Genomic DNA, 8,267 nt, shown 5'->3' with positions numbered 1-8,267 from the left:
CTGTATGTACATTTAATGTTATCATAATAGTGATGATTTACCAGATATGTAAAGTTATCTGTCACTACTTTTTATTTGGTATATGCTCAAGAAAAATATAAATCGGAATATAATGCAATATTTTGACTGTTTTATAGTTAACAAAAATGTAATAGCATCCTAAAATTCAGTATTTTCTTTCTACAATTATCAGTTTCATAAACTCTAATTGTATGAACAAATTGTTCTGTATCTTTGTGCATATAGGTATAAAATTAATAACACCAGGGAGTAGCAGCGGTGGAGCGATGTTTGAGGGTTTTTCTTATTATATGAGGACTGCACAGAGGGAACCTTTTTACTATACATGGACTGCATATGCCGACTGAACAGAAGTTTGCTTTAAGGGTAACAGTTGTTATAACATTCAAAATCTAAATCAACAGATGTGAAATAAAGAATGTTGACTATCTACATCAGTCATGTCAAACTCTGGCCCGTGGGCCAAATCTGGCCTGCGGTGCCATTATTTTTGGCCCGCCAGGCAATTCAGAGTTTGAATTACATTTGGCCCGTCATTGCATTAGATTATAATATGGGTGGTCCAGACAGCTGCTTGGACCACCCATATTATAATCTTGTAGGCCACAGGCAGTTTTTAGCCTGTGGCCTAGGGGTATGTGAGCGGTGTCCCGACGCTGGCAGCGCAGTGACGTCATCACATGTCCTGCCTCCGGGCCGCAGAAAAGGGCGAGCCCAAGCTAATGGGACAATCTGTCACCCCTGGACGGCACCCCGAACCCACCCTACCCCTGGATACGGCCCTAATACATGAGAAGATGAGTTGGCGGCTATATCTGCACAGCGGAATCGGCAGGATGGGGTAAGTATGGGGGGGGCCGTCCACAGATGACAGGTTCCCTTTAACAACTGTCTAGGGGATGGCTACTATATAAGAGACTATGGGGAGGGCTGGTTACTAAATGAGACTACAGAGAAGGGCTGGTTACTATATGAGACTACAGAGAAAGGCTGGCTACTATATAAGTGACTATAGGGAAGGGCTGGCTACTATATAAGAGACTGTAGGGAAGGGCTGGCTACTATATAAGAAACTGTCGGGAAGGGCTGGCTACTATATAAGAAACTATAGGGGAGGGCTGGATACTATATGAGACTACAGAGGAGGACTAGCTTCTATAAAAGAGACTATTGGGAGAGCTGGCTAATATGTGGGGCAATTTTGATTGGGTTGGCTACTACATGGGGCAATATTGAGGAGTTGGCTATTACATGGGTTGGGGATTAATCATATTATAGCAATATATCATGTAATTTATCATAGTGCACAGCGATAGGAGACCCACACCACTGACAGTGCCAGGAACACTGCACGCTGCATTCACGCTTCAATAATTATCAAGGTTGGCCCGCGATTTTGTCCAATTTTTTTATTTTGGCCCACTGTGTATTTAAGTTTGACACCCCTGATCTACATTCATTACTGTAATGGATGGTCCCCTTGATCACCAAAGAGTGCTGGAGTCCCTTCTCTGAGATTTAGATTTTGAAAGTTATAACGACAGTGACACTTTAGTATTGTATGTGAATACTGGGGGGGTTTAATACAATATGGAGCACACAGCGGGCCTAACTATGGGGAGCACAGTGGATAATCATTATTGTCTTCATATAGAAGAGGAGAAATTGCTGACAACTTGATGAGCTGGTGACTGAACCTCCCTGCTTCCCCTTCTCATGGCACTCTACAGTGATAGCACGGCAGACATGAAGGCAAGAAAGTTACCTTTTTCAGTGTGCTATGGGAACATAACAACAGTTTGGAGCCTTCTAATACAATGTGAATTTCTCTTGAACCCCTAGGCGACCCTGGGTGTACCTGTACATCCTGGGTCACCTAGGGATGTTTAGAGCAGTGCCACTCGTAGCCTGGGACCGCGGCTATTAGCGGGCACGGTCCGATCTGCGTGCCCTCTTAATTAATCGGATGCAGCTGTCGAAGTTGACACACATCCAGCTCAGGCCAGGGTCTGCGCCGTGATGGCGCTGATCCCGGCTCGGCACTCAATTGCTTCCGGCTGCAGCAGTCCGAAGCAATCCAGTGCCTATCTCATTGATCTATGCTGTATAACTATACAGCATACATCTCAATGAGAGATCAGTGTGCTTATACAAGAAATCCCCCAGGGGGGCTTCTAGTATAAGTGTAAAAGTAAAAAAAAGTGCTATTATTTATAAAAAAAAAAAAAAAAAAAAAAAAACCTCCCCATATGTTTTAATCACCCCCCTTTCCCCGTGTTATAAATAAATAAAAAAATAAACATGTTTGTTAACATAGTTATCATATTCCTGACCTCGCACAGTAAACTGCGTAAGTGCAAAAAAATCCCAAAGTGCAAAATTATGCATTTTTGGTTGCATCAAATCCAGAAAAATTGTAACAAAAAACGATCAAAAAGTCGCATATGCGCAATCAAGGTACCGATAGAAAGTAAACATCATGGCGCAAGAAATGACATGTCACACAGCCCCATAGACCAAAGAATAAAAGCGCTATAAGCCTGGGAATAGAGCAATTTTAAGGAACATATATTTCTTAACAATGGCTTGAGTTTTTTACAAACCATCACATAATATAAAAGTTTGCAAAGTACAATTAGTGGCACAAAAAATAAGGGCTCATGTGGATCTCTAGGTGAAAAAATGCAAGTGCTATGGCCTTTTAAGCACAAGGAGGAAAAAAACGAAAACGCAAAAATTTAAATTGGCCCGGTCCTCTATGGGTTAAAGGGAATCTGCCAGCTCCCGGGCCCTTCGGGTGCTGGCAGTTTCCTTGTGAGCATGGTACCTTTTAGTAATTTGTCCGTGCAGTGGATTATGTACAATCTACTGTAATGAAGTGTCAAAGAGCAGTTGTTTGTGCCACAAAAAATTGGCAGCACCTCTATGCCTCTGTTCACACTTTTGGTCGCACGCTGCATGTGGTTAAGAACAGACAAAAAACAGAGCAACAGCAAGCTAAAGGTGGAAGTGTTTACCGTACATACTCCCCTGGTGTAAACATGATAAAAACCTGCTGTATAGATTTAAAAAAATGAAGATCTTAGCAAAGTATTTGATCCAACAGAATATACCATGTCATCATGTTAAAGTGTCACTGTCGTTAAAATTTTAATTGCAGAAATCAATAGTACATGCGATTTTAAGAAACTTTGTAATTGGTTTTATTAGCCGAAAAATGAATTTTTATCATGAAAAAGCAGTTTGAAGCTCTCCCCCCTGTCTTCATGGTTTTCCTATGGAGATAGAAAGTAAAAGCAGCAAAACAGGACAACAAAGAGTTAATTTACATTCACATCTTGGGCTCTCTCCTTTGACAAGCACCATGGACCTCTCTGACCTCTAATTAGGGCTCTGAATAGCTCCCCTGCTGAGCAATCCTTTGTTCTCTCTCTCAGCTGCCCGCTAATCCCCTCCCCTCTTCATAGACCAGACAGATCCCACTGATGAAAAAACAGTTGAGATTTCCTGATTCTGAGGAGTGGATGACAGAAAGGAGAGGAGGGGGGACCTGGGAAAAGGCTTTTTACATGCAGATAATGGCATATTTGTCTAATAAACCCAATTACAAAGTTTCTTAAAATCGCCTGGACTATTGATTTCGGCAAAAAAAAATTTAACAACAGTGACACTTTAACCCCTTAAGGACCAGGCCTGAAATGGCCTTAAGGACCGGAGCAAATTTTATGAATTTGACCAGTGTCACTTTATTCATTAATAACTTCGGGATGCTTTTACCTATCCGGCTGATTCTGAGATTGTTTTCTCGTGACATATTGTACTTCACATTTCTTGTAAATTGGAGTCGATACTTATAACGAATCTTTATGAAAAAACCCAAAATAGCGTGAAAAATTGTGAAAAAATGCATTTTTCCAACTTTAAAACTTTTCTGCTTATACAGAAAATGGTTATACCACATAAATTATATATTAAATAGCATTAGCAACATGTCTACTTTATGTTGGCGGCATTTATTAAACTATATTTCATTATTTTTAGACAATAGGAAGCTTAAAACATTAGCAGCAAATTTCCAAATTTTCAGTAAAATTTCAAAATCAGATATTTTTAGGGAACTGTTCAGGTTTAAAGTGTATTTGAGGGGACTGTGTGTTAGAAAGCCTCACGAAGCACCCCATTTCAGAAACTGCACCCCCTAAACTCTGCAAAAGCACATCCAGAAAGTTTTTTAACCCTTTAGGGGAGTCACAGAAATAAAAGCTAAGTGTGTAAGAAATTTGAAAATTTTAATTTTCTGTGCAGAGATTTTATTGTAATCCAATATTTTTCATAATTATAAACCTATTACCAGAGAAATGCACCCCAATATTGATTGCCCCGTTTCTGCAGTTTATAGAAATACCTCATATGTGGCCCTATTGCGCTATTTGACGCAACCACAAGCCTCAGATATAAGGGAGCGCCTAGTGAATTTCAATGGCTCCGTTATATTTGGTTATTTTTGACTGTACCACTTCAGGTTTGCAGAGGCTCTGGGGTGCCAAAACCTAAAAAACACCCCTAAAGGGGCACCATTTAGAAAACTACACCCCTCAAGGAATGTAACAAGGGGTGCGGTGAGCATCTGGACCCCACAGGTGCTTCACAGATTTTCCAAACAATATGGCTTGAAAAAAGACTAAAGTATTTTTTACACTAAAATGTTGTTCTAGCCTTCAATTTTTCATTTTCACAAAGGGATAAAAGGAAAAAAAAAACACAAAACATGTAGCGCAGTTTCTCCCGAGTACGGAAATACCCCACATGTGGATATAAAGTGCCAAGCGGGCGCAGGACGAGCCTCCAAAGGGAAGGAGCGCCAATTGGCTTTTGGAAGCTGGATTTCACTGGAATGGATTTCAAGGGCCATGTCGCATTTACAGAGCCCTCGTGCTGCCAAGACACTGGAAACCCCCCACAAGTGACCCCATTCTGGAAACTACACCCCTCAAGGAATCTAACAAGGGGTGCAGTGAGCATATGGACCCCACTGGTGACGGGCACAAATGTGGAAAAATGTGACGTGAAAGTGAAAATTTTCATTTTTTCACTTTCATGGCACAAATGTGCCCGTCATCCAGGGGTCCATCCATTCTAGCCAAATCCAACCTCTAAAATCCAAATGGCGCTCCTTCCCTTCGGAGGCTTGCCCTGCACCCACATGGCGCTTTATGTCCAGATGTGGGGTATTTACGGACTCGGGGGAAATTGCTCTAAACATTTTGTGTGTTTTTTTCTCTTTTAACCCCTTGTGAAAATGATAAATTCAAGGCTAGACCAACATTATAGTGTAAAAAATTTAATATTTCATTTTCACGCCACATTGTTCCACATTTGTGCCCGTCACCAGTGGGGTCCATATGCTGACTACACCCCTTGTTACATTCCTTGAGGGGTGTAGTTTCCATAATAGGGTCACTTGTGGGGGGTTTAACTGTCTTGGCAACACAGGGGCCTTTTGAATGCAACATGGCCCCTCGAAATCCATTCCATCCAAATCCAGCCTTCAAAAACCAAATGGCGCACCTTCCCTTTGGAGGCTTACCCTGCACCCGCATGGCGCTTTATGTCCACATGTGGGGTATTTCCGTACTCAGGGGAAATTGCTCTACACATTGTGTTTTTTTTTATCTTTTAACCCCTTGTGAAAATGAAAAAATCAAGACAAGATCAATGATTTAGAGTAAAAATAAAAAAAAAAATTACACTAAATGTTGGTCTAGCCTTGATTTTTTTCCATTTCCACAAGGGGTTAAAAAAGAAAATGAACACAAAACGTGTAGGGTAGTTTCCCCTGAGTACGAAAATACCCCACATGTGGACATAATTTGCCATATGGGCACAGGGCAAGTCACCAAAAGGACAGAGCGCCATTTAGAGGCTGGAATGGGGGATGGAGGCCATGTCGCAATTACAAAGCTCCTGTGCTGCCAGAACAGTAGAAACCCCCGACAAGTGACCCAATTCTGGAAACTACACCCCATAAGGAATCTAACAAGGGGTGCAGTGAGCATATGGACCCCACTAGTGATGGGCACATGTGTAGAACATGTGCCGTGAAAATAAAAAATACAATTTTTTTCATTTTCACGTCCCAAATGTGGCCGTCACCAGGGGGCCATATACCCGCTGCCCCCCTTGTTAGATTCCTTATGGGGTGTAGTTTCCAGAATGGGGTCACTTGTGGGGGGTTTCTACTGTCCTGGCCGCACAGAGGCTTTGTAATTGCATCATGGCATCCTCTAATGGGAATGGCGGCCATACCTATTTAGCTGGGGAAAAGGGACAATTCTAATTTATTTGGGGGTATTAGGCCAATTATTAGTTTATAAGGTTGAAAATGACAGGTGTCCATCAAATTCAACCTGTGTTGATCCAGAGGAAGGCAAAAACCCCTCGTGAGGCAGACGACAGTAGCCTCATCACAGGGGAAAAATTCCTTCCCGACTCCATATTGGCGATCAGAACAATCCCTGGATCAACGTGACCCCTGAAATAGGAATAAGGGACAGAATTTAGATAATGTAGAACCCCAATGACGTGTGGTGCGCCTTGGAGCGATCCAGTATACAGAGGCCGGGGTGATCAGGACAGGTGGCACACTGGTAAATGGCGTCCTTCCTGATCCCCCTGTTACACCACACTCTGCACTTCTTCTGGGGTCTCCTGTTTTCCAGTGTGGGGGACGTCACCTGGAAAATGTTGTCCTGGTGCGATACGGGGTCCTTCATATCCAGAAGCGCTGGGTCCGCTCCATGGCTGCTAAATATTAGGGCTTTATTACTACTTCTGATATGTTCGGATCGTGCCGCAAGCTACAGTAGCTCGGGCAGCGAGGGACCGGAAGAGGGGGTACTGGTATAAATGTTATCCCCGTACAGGTGGTGACCTTTATCCAGCAGTGGGAAGATCAGTTCCCAGACGATGTCCCCACTAACTCCGAGGATGGGGGGGGGGGGGGCATCTGGGGGCTGGATTCGAGTGTCCCTTCCTTCATACACCCTAAGGGTACGTGCACACTGCGGAATCGCGAAGGATAACCCTTTGTGCATTCCGCAGTTGGCACCCGCCGGCGGACTGATGCAGGCGCACGTCTCCGTCCGTGTCGTAGACTCCATTCTATGCACGGGCGGATTCCGCTCTGCGTCCAACGTGTTGATGGAATGACGGATGATGGAATCCGCCCATGCATAGGATAGAGTCTATGACACGGGCGGAGACGCGCCCCTGCATCAGTCCGCCGGCGGGTGCCAGCTGCGGAATGCACGAAGGGTTATCCTTCGCCATTCCGCAGTGTGCACGTACCCTAAATCTGTAAGTGTACCCTGAGGTACTCTCACAGAGTTTGTAGAATTTCACGCCATACCGTCATCTCTTATTGGGACGGTACTGGCGGAAAAGACGTGTCTGGGGGGCAGCGTACGCTACGCTACTCCCAGACACGTCACTGGATGATGAGGAGGATGAGGATGAATGGAGGAACGAAGGACCCCCCATTCATCCTCACTGGCTGTTTCGGTGTCGGAGGCAATAATAATGTATGCGTCCGATACCGAAAACACCCTGGGGGCCATCTTTATATGGGGATTGGTATATGGGGTATGTAGTGGTGTAGTGTAAAACTTTATTCAATGTAGTGTGGTGTAATGTAGTGTTTTTTTACGTCTTTTTTACAGTAAGTATACAAAAAAAACCTACGCCAAAAATGGTGTTGCTGATGAATGCCGCACTTATGTTCGGCACTTATCAGCAGACCGTGGCAGTAGGATATAAAAAAAAAAACACCCTACGCCAAAAAGGAGGAGTTGCTGATTAGCAGCGCACTTTCGTGCGATGCTGATCAACACTCAGCGGCGATAGGGTGCGGAAAATAGGAAAAAAAAAAATTGGGAAAAAATTTTTTTTTTTTACTACATTCTGAACATCCCTGTAGTGGCTGATACGTGTATTACACTTATCAGCCGCTAGGGGGCAGCAGAGCGCAAGATCCGAAAATAGACGACACTGGAGCCGGAAAAATACGAAAAAAGACGACGCTGGAGCCGGAAACAGACGATCGGGACTCACGGAAGAAGCCGAAATCCCGACAAGATGAAGAGGACGCCGGGAACTCAGGAGACGCCGATCAGGACCCCGGGACAGGTGAGTAATGTACAAATACCTGCTCCGGACCCCTCAGCTACCTAGCTGAGGGGTCCGGAGCA

This window comes from Dendropsophus ebraccatus, chromosome 2 (genome assembly GCF_027789765.1).
Source record: "Dendropsophus ebraccatus isolate aDenEbr1 chromosome 2, aDenEbr1.pat, whole genome shotgun sequence".
Classification (NCBI taxonomy): Eukaryota; Metazoa; Chordata; class Amphibia; order Anura; family Hylidae; genus Dendropsophus; species Dendropsophus ebraccatus.
The sequence above is the reverse complement of the archived record's forward strand: the minus strand, read 5'-3'. Positions refer to the sequence as shown.